This window comes from Rutidosis leptorrhynchoides, chromosome 9 (assembly GCF_046630445.1).
Source record: "Rutidosis leptorrhynchoides isolate AG116_Rl617_1_P2 chromosome 9, CSIRO_AGI_Rlap_v1, whole genome shotgun sequence".
Classification (NCBI taxonomy): domain Eukaryota; kingdom Viridiplantae; phylum Streptophyta; class Magnoliopsida; order Asterales; family Asteraceae; genus Rutidosis; species Rutidosis leptorrhynchoides.
The window spans coordinates 30,824,009-30,841,069 of NC_092341.1; positions in this window are offsets into that span (position 1 = coordinate 30,824,009).

Below are 17,061 nucleotides of genomic sequence, written 5' to 3' on the forward strand. Positions count from 1 at the left end.
CAATTACTCCAATTACCCTTGAATGTAATCCACCCCTGTTTTAATGAGTCCATTGACTATTAATCCATCCCCGTGTCCGGTCAAATGAACAATAATTCGTACTTATAAATATCCCGCCCATCGTGTCCGATTAAGCGTATGTGGTTATATATAGATACGTCAAATCATAACCTTTATATTAAATTAACGAGGTATCGTTAATTTAATATAAAGCCCATTAATAGCCCATAGTCTAATTTCCACAAGTGTCGTTCTTTTGTCCAAACCCCAATTATGGTACAAAGCCTAATTACCCCGTCTTTAATATTTAGTCCAACATCATGATTACTTCGTCTTTAATAAGCATAATAATAACTTAGTTACGAGACATTAATTTTAAAAAGGAGAACATAACTTACATTGAGTATTTATCGCGTAGTGTTACACGGACAGAATTTCGACTTCAAAAACCCGTAAAATAACCTTTACATAACCCAAACTAATCTAATATAACACTAATCTATATATTATATATATATATATATATATATATATATATATATATATATATATATATATATATATATATATATATATATATATATATATATATATATATATATATATATATTATACTAGGGAGTATTATTATTATTATGTTATTAAACTCGGCAGAATTCGCGACCTTTTATAGGGATTCTGAAATTTTTGTGCTCCGCGAGTCGCGGCACTTTGTGCCTGAGAACTCCGCGAGTCGCGGGGATATGGAATACAGCTCACACCCCTTTGGATCTTCTTTGCCGACGTTTTATATATATAAATATAAAATATAAATAATTAATATAATTATTTATATATTATATTATATTCTTGTGCATAGTAGACTTGTAATTTTTAGTCCGTTGCGTCGGGCGTTGATAGTTGACTCATGTCCTGGTTCCGGATTTTCGAACGTCCTTGCGTACAATTTAATATCTTGTACTTTGCGTTTTGTAACTTGTACTCTTATCTTTTTTTAGACGTTCTTCATCAATAATTTGAACCACTTGGATTGTATCTTGTACATTTGAGCTTTTTGGTCATTTGCGTCTTCAAATCGTCGTTTTCGCCTTTTGTGAAATGTCCCGTTCTTATTGATTAAAAACGTTCCATATTAATTGATTTCGTTGCGAGGTTTTGACCTCTATATGAGACGTTTTTCAAAGACTGCATTCATTTTTAAACAAACCATAACCTTTATTTCATCAATAAAGGTTTAAAAAGCTTTACGTAGATTATCAAATAATGATAATCTAATATATCCTGTTTACACACGACCATTACATAATGGTTTACAATACAAATATGTTACAACAAAATAAGTTTCTTGAATGCAGTTTTTACACAATATCATATAAACATGGACTCCAAATCTTGTCCTTATTTTAGTATGCAACAGCGGAAGCTCTTAATATTCACCTGAGAATAAACATGCTTTAAACGTCAACAAAAATGTTGGTGAGTTATAGGTTTAACCTATATAACAAATCGTAACAATAGACCACAAGATTTCATATTTCAATACACATCCCATACATAGAGATAAAAATCATTCATATGGTGAACACCTTGTAACCGACAATAACAAGATGCATATATAAGAATATCCCCATCATTCCGGGACACCCTTCGGATATGATATAAATTTCGAAGTACTAAAGCATCCGGTACTTTGGATGGGGTTTGTTAGGCCCAATAGATCTATCTTTAGGATTCGCGTCAATTAGGGTGTCTGTTCCCTAATTCTTAGATTACCAGACTTAATAAAAAGGGGCATATTCGATTTCGATAATTCAACCATAGAATGTAGTTTCACGTACTTGTGTCTATTTTGTAAATCATTTATAAAACCTGCATGTATTCTCATCCCAAAAATATTAGATTTTAAAAGTGGGACTATAACTCACTTTCACAGATTTTTACTTCGTCGGGAAGTAAGACTTGGCCACTGGTTGATTCACGAACCTATAACAATATATACATATATATCAAAGTATGTTCAAAATATATTTACAACACTTTTAATATATTTTGATGTTTTAAGTTTATTAAGTCAGCTGTCCTCGTTAGTAACCTACAACTAGTTGTCCACAGTTAGATGTACAGAAATAAATCGATAAATATTATCTTGAATCAATCCACGACCCAGTGTATACGTATCTCAGTATTGATCACAACTCAAACTATATATATTTTGGAATCAACCTCAACCCTGTATAGCTAACTCCAACATTCACATATAGAGTGTCTATGGTTGTTCCGAAATATATATAGATGTGTCGACATGATAGGTCGAAACATTGTATACGTGTCTATGGTATCTCAAGATTACATAATATATAATACAAGTTGATTAAGTTATGGTTGGAATAGATTTGTTACCAATTTTCACGTAGCTAAAATGAGAAAAATTATCCAATCTTGTTTTACCCATAACTTCTTCATTTTAAATCCGTTTTGAGTGAATCAAATTGCTATGGTTTCATATTGAACTCTATTTTATGAATCTAAACAAAAAAAGTATAGGTTTCTAGTCGGAAAAATAAGTTACAAGTCGTTTTTGTAAAGGTAGTCATTTCAGTCGAAAGAACGACGTCTAGATGACCATTTTAGAAAACATACTTCCACTTTGAGTTTAACCATAATTTTTGGATATAGTTTCATGTTCATAATAAAAATCATTTTCTCAGAATAACAACTTTTAAATCAAAGTTTATCATAGTTTTTAATTAACTAACCCAAAACAGCCCGCGGTGTTACTACGACGGCGTAAATCCGGTTTTACGGTGTTTTTCGTGTTTCCAGGTTTTAAATCATTAAGTTAGCATATCATATAGATATAGAACATGTGTTTAGTTGATTTTAAAAGTCAAGTTAGAAGGATTAACTTTTGTTTGCGAACAAGTTTAGAATTAACTAAACTATGTTCTAGTGATTACAAGTTTAAACCTTCGAATAAGATAGCTTTATATGTATGAATCGAATGATGTTATGAACATCATTACTACCTTAAGTTCCTTGGATGAACCTACTGGAAAAGAGAAAAATGGATCTAGCTTCAATGGATCCTTGGATGGCTCAAAGTTCTTGAAGCAAAATCATGACACGAAAACAAGTTCAAGTAAGATCATCACTTGAAATAAGATTGTTATAGTTATAGAAATTGAACCAAAGTTTGAATATGATTATTACCTTGTATTAGAATGATAACCTACTGTAAGAAACAAAGATTTCTTGAGGTTGGATGATCACCTTACAAGATTGGAAGTGAGCTAGCAAACTTGAAAGTATTCTTGATTTTATGAAACTAGAACTTTTGAAATTTATGAAGAACACTTAGAACTTGAAGATAGAACTTGAGAGAGTTCAATTAGATGAAGAAAATTGAAGAATGAAAGTGTTTGTAGGTGTTTTTGGTCGTTGGTGTATGGATTAGATATAAAGGATATGTAATTTTGTTTTCATGTAAATAAGTCATGAATGATTACTCATATTTTTGTAATCTTATGAGATATTTCATGCTAGTTGCCAAATGATGGTTCCCACATGTGTTAGGTGACTCACATGGGCTGCTAAGAGCTGATCATTGGAGTGTATATACCAATAGTACATACATCTAAAAGCTGTGTATTGTACGAGTACGAATACGGGTGCATACGAGTAGAATTGTTGATGAAACTGAACGAGAATGTAATTGTAAGCATTTTTGTTAAGTAGAAGTATTTTGATAAGTGTATTGAAGTCTTTCAAAAGTGTATAAATACATATTAAAACACTACATGTATATACATTTTAACTGAGTCGTTAAGTCATCGTTAGTCGTTACATGTAAGTGTTGTTTTGAAACCTTTAGGTTAACGATCTTGTTAAATGTTGTTAACCCAATGTTTATAATATCAAATTAGATTTTAAATTATTATATTATCATGATATTATCATGTATGAATATCTCTTAATATGATATATATACATTAAATGTCTTTACAACGATAATCGTTACATATATGTCTCGTTTAAAAATCATTAAGTTAGTAGTCTTGTTTTTACATATGTAGTTCATTGTTAATATACTTTATGATATGTTTTCTTATCATAGTATCATGTTAACTATATATATATATATATCCATATATATGTCATCATATAGTTTTTACAAGTTTTAACGTTCGTGAATCACCGATCAACTTGGGTGGTCAATTGTCTATATGAAACATATTTCAATTAATCAAGTCTTAACAAGTTTGATTGCTTAACATGTTGGAAACATTTAATCATGTAAATATCAATCTCAATTAATATATATAAACATGGAAAAGTTCGGGTCACTACAGTACCTACCCGTTAAATAAATTTCGTCCCGAAATTTTAAGCTGTTGAAGGTGTTGACGAATCTTCTGGAAATAGATGCGGGTATTTCTTCTTCATCTGATCTTCACGCTCCCAGGTGAACTCGGGTCCTCTACGAGCATTCCATCGAACCTTAACAATTGGTATCTTGTTTTGCTTAAGTCTTTTAACCTCACGATCCATTATTTCGACGGGTTCTTCGATGAATTGAAGTTTTTCGTTGATTTGGATTTCATCTAACGGAATAGTGAGATCTTCTTTAGCAAAACATTTCTTTAAATTCGAGACGTGGAAAGTGTTATGTACAGCCGCGAGTTGTTGAGGTAACTCTAGTCGGTAAGCTACTGGTCCGATACGATCAATAATCTTGAATGGTCCAATATACCTTGGATTTAATTTCCCTCGTTTACCAAATCGAACAACGCCTTTCCAAGGTGCAACTTTAAGCATGACCATCTCTCCAATTTCAAATTCTATATCTTTTCTTTTAATGTCAGCGTAGCTCTTTTGTCGACTTTGGGCGGTTTTCAACCGTTGTTGAATTTGGATGATCTTCTCGGTAGTTTCTTGTATAATCTCCGGACCCGTAATCTGTCTATCCCCCACTTCACTCCAACAAATCAGAGACCTGCACTTTCTACCATAAAGTGCTTCAAACGGCGCCATCTCAATGCTTGAATGGTAGCTGTTGTTGTAGGAAAATTCTGCTAACGGTAGATGTCGATCCCAACTGTTTCCGAAATCAATAACACATGCTCGTAGCATGTCTTCAAGTGTTTGTATCGTCCTTTCGCTCTGCCCATCAGTTTGTGGATGATAGGCAGTACTCATGTCTAGACGAGTTCCTAATGCTTGCTGTAATGTCTGCCAGAATCTTGAAATAAATCTGCCATCCCTATCAGAGATAATAGAGATTGGTATTCCATGTCTGGAGATGACTTCCTTCAAATACAGTCGTGCTAACTTCTCCATCTTGTCATCTTCTCTTATTGGCAAGAAGTGTGCTGATTTGGTGAGACGGTCAACTATTACCCAAATAGTATCAAAACCACTTGCAGTCCTTGGCAATTTAGTGATGAAATCCATGGTAATGTTTTCCCATTTCCATTCCGGGATTTCGGGTTGTTGAAGTAGACCTGATGGTTTCTGATGCTCAGCTTTGACCTTAGAACACGTCAAACATTCTCCTACGTATTTAGCAACATCGGCTTTCATACCCGGCCACCAAAAATGTTTCTTGAGATCCTTGTACATCTTCCCCATTCCAGGATGTATTGAGTATCTGGTTTTATGAGCTTCTCTAAGTACCATTTCTCTCATATCTCCAAATTTTGGTACCCAAATCCTTTCAGCCCTATACCGGGTTTCGTCTTCCCGAATATTAAGATGCTTCTCCGATCCTTTGGGTATTTCATCCTTTAAATTTCCCTCTTTTAAAACTCCTTGTTGCGCCTCCTTTATTTGAGTAGTAATGTTATTATGAATCATTATATTCATAGATTTTACTCGAATGGGTTCTCTGTCCTTCCTGCTCAAGGCATCGGCTACCACATTTGCCTTCCCCGGGTGGTAACGAATCTCAAAGTCGTAATCATTCAATAATTCAATCCACCTACGCTGCCTCATATTCAGTTGTTTCTGATTAAATATGTGTTGAAGACTTTTGTGGTCGGTATATATAATACTTTTGACCCCATATAAGTAGTGCCTCCAAGTCTTTAATGCAAAAACAACCGCGCCTAATTCCAAATCATGCGTCGTATAATTTTGTTCGTGAATCTTCAATTGTCTAGACGCATAAGCAATCACCTTCGTTCGTTGCATTAATACACAACCGAGACCTTGCTTTGATGCATCACAATAAATCACAAAATCATCATTCCCTTCAGGCAATGACAATATAGGTGCCGTAGTTAGCTTTTTCTTCAATAACTGAAACGCTTTCTCTTGTTCATCATTCCATTCAAATTTCTTCCCTTTATGCGTTAATGCAGTCAAGGGTTTTGCTATTCTGGAAAAGTCTTGGATGAACCTTCTGTAGTAACCAGCTAGTCCTAAAAACTGGCGTATGTGTTTCAGAGTTTTCTGGGTTTCCCACTTTTCAACAGTTTCTATCTTTGCTGGATCCACCTTAATACCTTCTTTGTTCACTATGTGACCGAGGAATTGAACTTCTTCCAACCAAAATGCACACTTTGAAAACTTAGCGTACAATTCTTCCTTCCTCAATACTTCTAACACCTTTCTCAAATGTTCACCGTGTTCTTGGTCATTCTTTGAGTAAATAAGTATGTCATCAATGAAAACAATGACAAACTTGTCAAGGTATGGTCCACACACTCGGTTCATAAGGTCCATGAACACAGCTGGTGCATTAGTTAAACCAAACGGCATGACCATAAACTCGTAATGACCGTAACGTGTTCTGAAAGCAGTCTTTGGAATATCATCTTCTTTCACCCGCATTTGATGATACCCGGAACGTAAGTCAATCTTTGAATAAACAGACGAGCCTTGTAGTTGATCAAATAAGTCGTCGATTCTCGGTAGTGGGTAGCGGTTCTTGATGGTAAGTTTGTTCAATTCTCGGTAGTCGAAACACAACCTGAATGTACCATCTTTCTTCTTGACAAACAAAACAGGAGCTCCCCACGGTGATGTGCTTGGTCGAATGAAACCACGCTCTAAAAGTTCTTGTAATTGGCTTTGCAGTTCTTTCATCTCGCTGGGTGCGAGTCTGTAAGGAGCACGAGCTATTGGTGCAGCTCCTGGTACAAGATCTATTTGAAATTCAACGGATCGCTGTGGGGGTAATCCCGGTAATTCTTTCGGAAATACATCGGGAAATTCTTTTGCAATGGGAACATCATTGATGCCCTTTTCTTCAGTTTGTACTTTCTCGACGTGTGCTAGAACAGCATAGCAACCTTTTCTTATTAGTTTTTGTGCCTTCAAATTACTAATAAGATGTAGCTTCGTGTTGCCCTTTTCTCCGTACACCATTAAGGGTTTTCCTTTTTCTCGTATAATGCGAATTGCATTTTTGTAACAAACGATCTCCGCTTTCACTTCTTTCAACCAGTCCATACCGATTATCACATCAAAACTCCCTAACTCTACTGGTATCAAATCAATCTTAAATTTTTCGCTAACCAGTTTAATTTCTCGATTCCGACATATATTATCTGCTGAAATTAATTTACCATTTGCTAATTCGAGTAAAAATTTACTATCCAAAGACGTCAATGGACAACTTAATTTAGCACAAAAATCTCTACTCATATAGCTTCTATCCGCACCCGAATCAAATAAAACGTAAGTAGATTTATTGTCAATAAGAAACGTACCCGTAACAAGCTCCGGGTCTTCCTGTGCCTCTACCGCATTAATATTGAAAACTCTTCCACGGCCTTGTCCATTCGTGTTCTCCTGGTTCGGGCAATTTCTAATAATGTGGCCTGGTTTTCCACATTTATAACAAACTACATTGGCATAACTTGCTCCGACACTACTTGCTCCGCCATTACTCGTTCCGACACCATTTGTTCCTTTCGTTCTATTAACCCCTGGTCCGTAGACCTCACACTTCGCCGCGCTATGACCATTTCTTTTACACTTGTTGCAAAATTTGGTGCAGAACCCCGAGTGATTCTTTTCACACCTTTGGCATAGTTGCTTCTGATTGTTGTTGTTGTTGCGGTTATTATTGTTGTTGGGATGATTGTTGTAGTTGCTGTTGTTGTTGTTGTTGTTGTTGTTGTTGGGCCGTTTGTTGTAGTTGCGATTGATGTTGCGATTGTTGGGATAATTGTTGCGATTATTGTTGTAATTGCTGTTGTTGTTGTATTGGTGATTCTTATCACCGTTTTCCTCCCACTTTCTTTTGACTTGCTTCACATTGGCCTCTTCAGCAGTCTGTTCTTTAATTCTTTCTTCAATCTGGTTCACTAGTTTGTGAGCCATTCTACATGCCTGTTGTATGGAGGCGGGCTCGTGTGAACTTATATCTTCTTGGATTCTTTCCGGTAATCCTTTCACAAACGCGTCGATCTTCTCTTCCTCATCTTCGAATGCTCCCGGACACAATAGGCACAATTCTGTGAATCGTCTTTCGTACGTGGTAATATCAAATCCTTGGGTTCGTAACCCTCTAAGTTCTGTCTTGAGCTTATTGACCTCGGTTCTGGGACGGTACTTCTCGTTCATCAAGTGCTTGAATGCTGACTACGGTAGTGCGTACGTATCGTCTTGTCCCACTTGCTCTAGATAGGTATTCCACCATGTTAACGCAGAACCTGTGAAGGTATGCGTAGCGTACTTTACTTTGTCCTCTTCAGTACACTTACTTATGGCAAACACCGATTCGACCTTCTCGGTCCACCGTTTCAATCCGATCGGTCCTTCGGTTCCATCAAATTCCAAAGGTTTGCAGGCAGTGAATTCTTTGTAGGTGCATCCTACACGATTTCCTGTACTGCTAGATCCAAGGTTATTGTTGGTATGTAGCGCAGCCTGTACTGCGGCTATGTTTGAAGCTAGAAAAGTACGGAATTCCTCTTCATTCATATTCACGGTGTGTCGAGTAGTCGGTGCCATTTCCTTCAAAATATTTAAATGGAACAAGTTAATCATACAGAATATTAAGAGTAGTTAATAGTATTTCGTAGCATAATATGAACTCATTTATAAAAGCTTTTTCTTCATATTAGCATTTTATAAGTTTAAATTCGGGTAGTACCTACCCGTTAAGTTCATACTTAGTAGCTAATATACAATTCAACTACTACAATTCTATATGAAAAACTGATTATAATAATATTTCGCGTTCAAACTTTTATACAATATTTTACAAACTTACAATACCGCTTATTTTACATAAAGCATGAAATATAGCACACAATAACTTTTATACAAGATAGTTGTGAAGATAATTCTAGCTAGTACACAAGTCGTTCAGCAAAGGCAATAAAGACACGTAATTCATACGTCCATAAACAAGTCATGCATTCTGGTTTTACTAGGACTACTTCCCATCCTTGGTCTTGTGCAACATAACCGTTATGGCCGTTGATAAGACAGCGTGTTGTAACGTCGTCAAAGGGACGAGGGTTACGTAATGTCCAACAGTCCCGTAATAATCTAAAAACCTCATTTCTTACCCCAATTACCGACTCCGTCACTTGTGGAAACGTTTTGTTTAATAGTTGTAGCCCGATATTCTTGTTCTCACTTTGGTGAGAAGCGAACATTACTAATCCGTAAGCATAACATGCTTCTTTATGTTGCATGTTAGCCGCTTTTTCTAAATCACGAAGTCCAATATTCGGATATATTGAGTCAAAATAATTTCTTAACCCGTTGCGTAAAATAGCATTTGGGTTCCCCGCAATATATGCGTCAAAGTAAACACATCGTAACTTATGGGTTTCCCAATGTGATATCCCCCATCTTTCAAACGAAAGTCTCTTATAAACCAAGACATTCTTGGAACGTTCTTCGAATGTCTTACAAACTGATCTCGCCTTAAATAGTTGTGCCGAGGAATTCTGGCCGACTCTAGACAAGATTTCATCAATCATGTCTCCGGGTAGGTCTCTTAAAATATTGGGTTGTCTATCCATTTTGTGTTTTTAAACTGTAAAATAGATAAGAGTTAGATTCATAAAAAAATACTTATTAATACAAGCAATTTTTTTTTTTACATATATCATAAAGCATACGAACACTATATTACATATATTACACCACACGAATACAACTATCTTATTCCGACTCGCTCGTTTCTTCTTCTTCGGTTTTGGTTCGTTTTGCCAAGTTTCTAGGGATATATGATGTTCCCCTAATACGAGCCGTCGTTGTCCACATTGGTTTAGAAAAACCTGGTGGTTTAGAGGTTCCCGGGTCATTGTTACAACTTAAGGACTTCGGGCGTTGACGATACATATAAAGTTCATCGGGGTTGGAATTAGATTTCTCTATTTTTATGCCCTTTCCCTTATTATTTTCTTTTGCCTTTTTAAATTCAGTTGGGGTAATTTCTATAACATCATCGGAATTCTCGTCGGAATCCGATTCATCGGAGAATTGGTAATCCTCCCAATATTTTGCTTCCTTGGCGGAAACACCATTGACCATAATTAACCTTGGTCGGTTGGTTGAGGATTTTCTTTTACTTAACCGTTTTATTATTTCCCCCACCGGTTCTATTTCTTCATCCGGTTCCGATTCTTCTTCCGGTTCCGATTCTTCTTCCGGTTCCGACTCTTCTTCCGGTTCCTCCTCGGGAACTTGTGAATCAGTCCACGAATCATTCCAATTTACATTTGACTCTTCATTATTATTAGGTGAGTCAATGGGACTTGTTCTAGAGGTAGACATCTATCACATAATATCAAACGCGTTAAGAGATTAATATATCACATAATATTCACATGTTAAAAATATATAGTTTCCAACAAAATTTGTTAAGCAATCATTTTTCAAGTAAACACGGTCGAAGTCCAGACTAACTAATGCATCCTAACAAACTCGATAAGACACACTAATGAAAAATTCTGGTTCTCTAAGACCAACGCTCGGATACCAACTGAAATGTCCCGTTCTTATTGATTAAAAACGTTCCATATTAATTGATTTCGTTGCGAGGTTTTGACCTCTATATGAGACGTTTTTCAAAGACTGCATTCATTTTTAAACAAACCATAACCTTTATTTCATCAATAAAGGTTTAAAAAGCTTTACGTAGATTATCAAATAATGATAATCTAATATATCCTGTTTACACACGACCATTACATAATGGTTTACAATACAAATATGTTACAACAAAATAAGTTTCTTGAATGCAGTTTTTACACAATATCATATAAACATGGACTCCAAATCTTGTCCTTATTTTAGTATGCAACAGCGGAAGCTCTTAATATTCACCTGAGAATAAACATGCTTTAAACGTCAACAAAAATGTTGGTGAGTTATAGGTTTAACCTATATAACAAATCGTAACAATAGACCACAAGATTTCATATTTCAATACACATCCCATACATAGAGATAAAAATCATTCATATGGTGAACACCTTGTAACCGACAATAACAAGATGCATATATAAGAATATCCCCATCATTCCGGGACACCCTTCGGATATGATATAAATTTCGAAGTACTAAAGCATCCGGTACTTTGGATGGGGTTTGTTAGGCCCAATAGATCTATCTTTAGGATTCGCGTCAATTAGGGTGTCTGTTCCCTAATTCTTAGATTACCAGACTTAATAAAAAGGGGCATATTCGATTTCGATAATTCAACCATAGAATGTAGTTTCACGTACTTGTGTCTATTTTGTAAATCATTTATAAAACCTGCATGTATTCTCATCCCAAAAATATTAGATTTTAAAAGTGGGACTATAACTCACTTTCACAGATTTTTACTTCGTCGGGAAGTAAGACTTGGCCACTGGTTGATTCACGAACCTATAACAATATATACATATATATCAAAGTATGTTCAAAATATATTTACAACACTTTTAATATATTTTGATGTTTTAAGTTTATTAAGTCAGCTGTCCTCGTTAGTAACCTACAACTAGTTGTCCACAGTTAGATGTACAGAAATAAATCGATAAATATTATCTTGAATCAATCCACGACCCAGTGTATACGTATCTCAGTATTGATCACAACTCAAACTATATATATTTTGGAATCAACCTCAACCCTGTATAGCTAACTCCAACATTCACATATAGAGTGTCTATGGTTGTTCCGAAATATATATAGATGTGTCGACATGATAGGTCGAAACATTGTATACGTGTCTATGGTATCTCAAGATTACATAATATATAATACAAGTTGATTAAGTTATGGTTGGAATAGATTTGTTACCAATTTTCACGTAGCTAAAATGAGAAAAATTATCCAATCTTGTTTTACCCATAACTTCTTCATTTTAAATCCGTTTTGAGTGAATCAAATTGCTATGGTTTCATATTGAACTCTATTTTATGAATCTAAACAAAAAAAGTATAGGTTTCTAGTCGGAAAAATAAGTTACAAGTCGTTTTTGTAAAGGTAGTCATTTCAGTCGAAAGAACGACGTCTAGATGACCATTTTAGAAAACATACTTCCACTTTGAGTTTAACCATAATTTTTGGATATAGTTTCATGTTCATAATAAAAATCATTTTCTCAGAATAACAACTTTTAAATCAAAGTTTATCATAGTTTTTAATTAACTAACCCAAAACAGCCCGCGGTGTTACTACGACGGCGTAAATCCGGTTTTACGGTGTTTTTCGTGTTTCCAGGTTTTAAATCATTAAGTTAGCATATCATATAGATATAGAACATGTGTTTAGTTGATTTTAAAAGTCAAGTTAGAAGGATTAACTTTTGTTTGCGAACAAGTTTAGAATTAACTAAACTATGTTCTAGTGATTACAAGTTTAAACCTTCGAATAAGATAGCTTTATATGTATGAATCGAATGATGTTATGAACATCATTACTACCTTAAGTTCCTTGGATGAACCTACTGGAAAAGAGAAAAATGGATCTAGCTTCAATGGATCCTTGGATGGCTCAAAGTTCTTGAAGCAAAATCATGACACGAAAACAAGTTCAAGTAAGATCATCACTTGAAATAAGATTGTTATAGTTATAGAAATTGAACCAAAGTTTGAATATGATTATTACCTTGTATTAGAATGATAACCTACTGTAAGAAACAAAGATTTCTTGAGGTTGGATGATCACCTTACAAGATTGGAAGTGAGCTAGCAAACTTGAAAGTATTCTTGATTTTATGAAACTAGAACTTTTGGAATTTATGAAGAACACTTAGAACTTGAAGATAGAACTTGAGAGAGTTCAATTAGATGAAGAAAATTGAAGAATGAAAGTGTTTGTAGGTGTTTTTGGTCGTTGGTGTATGGATTAGATATAAAGGATATGTAATTTTGTTTTCATGTAAATAAGTCATGAATGATTACTCATATTTTTGTAATCTTATGAGATATTTCATGCTAGTTGCCAAATGATGGTTCCCACATGTGTTAGGTGACTCACATGGGCTGCTAAGAGCTGATCTTTGGAGTGTATATACCAATAGTACATACATCTAAAAGCTGTGTATTGTACGAGTACGAATACGGGTGCATACGAGTAGAATTGTTGATGAAACTGAACGAGAATGTAATTGTAAGCATTTTTGTTAAGTAGAAGTATTTTGATAAGTGTATTGAAGTCTTTCAAAAGTGTATAAATACATATTAAAACACTACATGTATATACATTTTAACTGAGTCGTTAAGTCATCGTTAGTCGTTACATGTAAGTGTTGTTTTGAAACCTTTAGGTTAACGATCTTGTTAAATGTTGTTAACCCAATGTTTATAATATCAAATTAGATTTTAAATTATTATATTATCATGATATTATCATGTATGAATATCTCTTAATATGATATATATACATTAAATGTCTTTACAACGATAATCGTTACATATATGTCTCGTTTAAAAATCATTAAGTTAGTAGTCTTGTTTTTACATATGTAGTTCATTGTTAATATACTTTATGATATGTTTTCTTATCATAGTATCATGTTAACTATATATATATATATATATATCCATATATATGTCATCATATAGTTTTTACAAGTTTTAACGTTCGTGAATCACCGATCAACTTGGGTGGTCAATTGTCTATATGAAACATATTTCAATTAATCAAGTCTTAACAAGTTTGATTGCTTAACATGTTGGAAACATTTAATCATGTAAATATCAATCTCAATTAATATATATAAACATGGAAAAGTTCGGGTCACTACATTTTGTCTTCGCACTTATTTAATATAAACGATTACAACTTAAAATAGGACAATTACAACTAAATAATTTACATATTGGGAGGATATTGCTACTAAATATATGTTCATTTGGAGCACTATCAAATATCCCCACACTTGAACGTTGCTTATCCTCAAGCAATACAGAACTTGAAATAAAAACATACATGAATTACTTTTTTATTCATCACACTTTGTACATTAGTGATTTTGATATGGTGGTATAAACAATGATAGTAACGATAGAACCATGGTTAAAGGTGGGTGTGTCATCCACAGTTGCCTCGGGTTTAGGTCAACGACACTTGCAATCAAATAGCCGATTTACTTTCGGTTTCCAAAGCAAAGTGCACATTTGAAAGGCGGTTTACAGTCCCACATGACTATGAAAATGTAGATCCTTAAGGAAATTGGATCTTTATGAAAACATTTGATCTTTTGAAAATTCAATCTAGCTTTTACCCTAGATAAGTTTTCCGGAATAACCCTTCACCGGTGTTTGCAAAATATTTTTGTGGGTTTTGTGGGTTTCAGATTTGAAAATTTTAGCTCAAAACTTATGGTTTTGTGTCACCCACTTGCTAACCTTGTATTAGGAAAGCAACACGTCCAGTTTGCTTGCTCCGTATATTACCTTTCGGTAAACTACCGTCCGGTTGTAAAGGAAAGCGTTGAACAAGCAACTGTTAAGGCAATGTCCCCTGACATGCTTTTAATTATGGTCTATAACGTGTTGGACGCAATTACTATCCTTTGTAGGAGCAATAGTAAAGCTCACCCTTATAATTTTTCGGTCTGGCACAAGGTCCTGTCTTCGACCATGCTATGCAACCACCGTTCTTACGGTTGACACCCGATTTGGTTCAGGTGACCTAATGAATTCCAGGTGAATTCCTAGGATTTTACGTTCAATGGTAATGAACGCATTGAAAATGGGTTTTCAGAAAACAAATCGGTTTATAATTTGATCAAAATATTTTTCGTTCAAGCTCGAGTTTAGATATCATTGAATTCCATGAGTTTGTAATTCTCAATCTTTAAGGTCAATCTCAAGGATTGAGTAATATCAGGCTTAAAAGCTGATTTTTGATCTTTAAGGAGATTATCCTTTCTGGGAGTCTGATTCATTAGTCTTATCAAGCTAATTTGCACGGCGCCCTCCCCATTTTACGAGACAGATCCTCTCATGGTTAGGATAAGTCTGACCACTTGGCGACCCTGTTTGATGCTGAGGTCCGTGGATTTCCTGCTGATTTTAGAGATGACTTTTCTAGATTTTTCGTCAACCTACAGCTGGTCTGGACGACAACTTCTTGACCTAAATCAAGAAGCGCGTGTCTTTTTCGGAAGACTTTACTTCCTTTTAATGATAGAATTGATTCATCGTGTAGATCCATCTTTCTTTCAAGTATGTTACAGTAAATAGGGTAAAACAGTTAATTTAGTCCAAACAAAAGCACCTGCAATAAACTTTACAGAAACATGTGATAGATAGTTTTTAATTGAATAACTTGGTACATTCTCCCCACACTTAGTTTCTTTCTTTGCCTTTTTATTCTCCTTTATTCCATTTTAAATGAATTCAAGCATTTTGGGTTGTTTCTCAATTTATGTCCTTTTCGAGGTATCGATAATTTCGGTATTAACACCTAGTTTTCATCGTTCATAAATATGTATAAACATGATTTTGACTTCATTTAGTTGAAAATTTTTCAAATTTTCACAAAATTTGGCAAATAAACCAAGTGTAAATCCGAGAGAATTTATAACCCTTCCTCACACTTGAGATCATGCAATGCCCTCATTAGCATGAAATCAGACTATAATTATAAATTCATGAGGGTGATTAGTGTAGAAAAGTGATTGAAAATACCCAGTTTGTAATTACAAAGCTCGTCGAATGATAGATGGCGCGCCTCATCGTTCATTCCTTCTTTTGTTATTTCACACATGTTTTTCTTCAAAAACGGTTGCTTTTCTGAACTGTTTGCTAATATTTGAAAATGTGTCTTTTACCCTAATTGTGCATTTTTATTAACGAGTTATGCACTAACCCGAACCCCGAATTTAACGTTAAGTGGGGTTAGACTTCCCCACACTTAGCTGACGACATGTGAAGTCGGTAGAATGAGTTTCACGAATTAGAGTAGTGAGCCAGTTATTTACATTTCGGGTGGTGTATAATATATCAATGGGTTTAAAGTTTAGACTCACCAGATCGTCACTACTTAATTCTTTTTTAAGTGTAGCTTTTAGTAAATGGATATGTCTCTTTTCTAGTTCTTGGTCAAATGGATCGATATACACCGACATACTTATTTCTATAGGGTGGAAAATTCCTAATATTTCCTTCCTTTTATTCTCAGGATCAAAGTTTTCACCTCTATTACCCAATTGGGTGAAATTCGAGGTGTCATTATCTATTACAGCTCGTAGTTCATTTCCGGTGGATGACTCGTCTATTGAGAATATTGGGTTGGAAGGTTGTGGAATGGTGAAGTTCGGTTTGGCCTCGGGGGTAAAATTTTCAACGTTATCGTATTCCCATGAGTACCAATTTGTCACCCTTACTTCTTCTTTATCCATTGATGGATCGATGATTTCGTCGGTAGAGGCTAATGTGTCGATATGTTGTGAAATGGGTAAGACTGAATAAAAAGTATCATCGGGATAATTGGTGATTTCGAAGCTCTCGAATTCATCAAAATTCGATGATATGAGATTTTCTTGCACAATACTCCTCAGATCAACAGGTGTGTAGTCTGATAGAGTTTCAGCTTGCCGGTTTACAAACTCTCTCATTTGTTCATTTTGAGCATTGAGTTGTTCGAGTT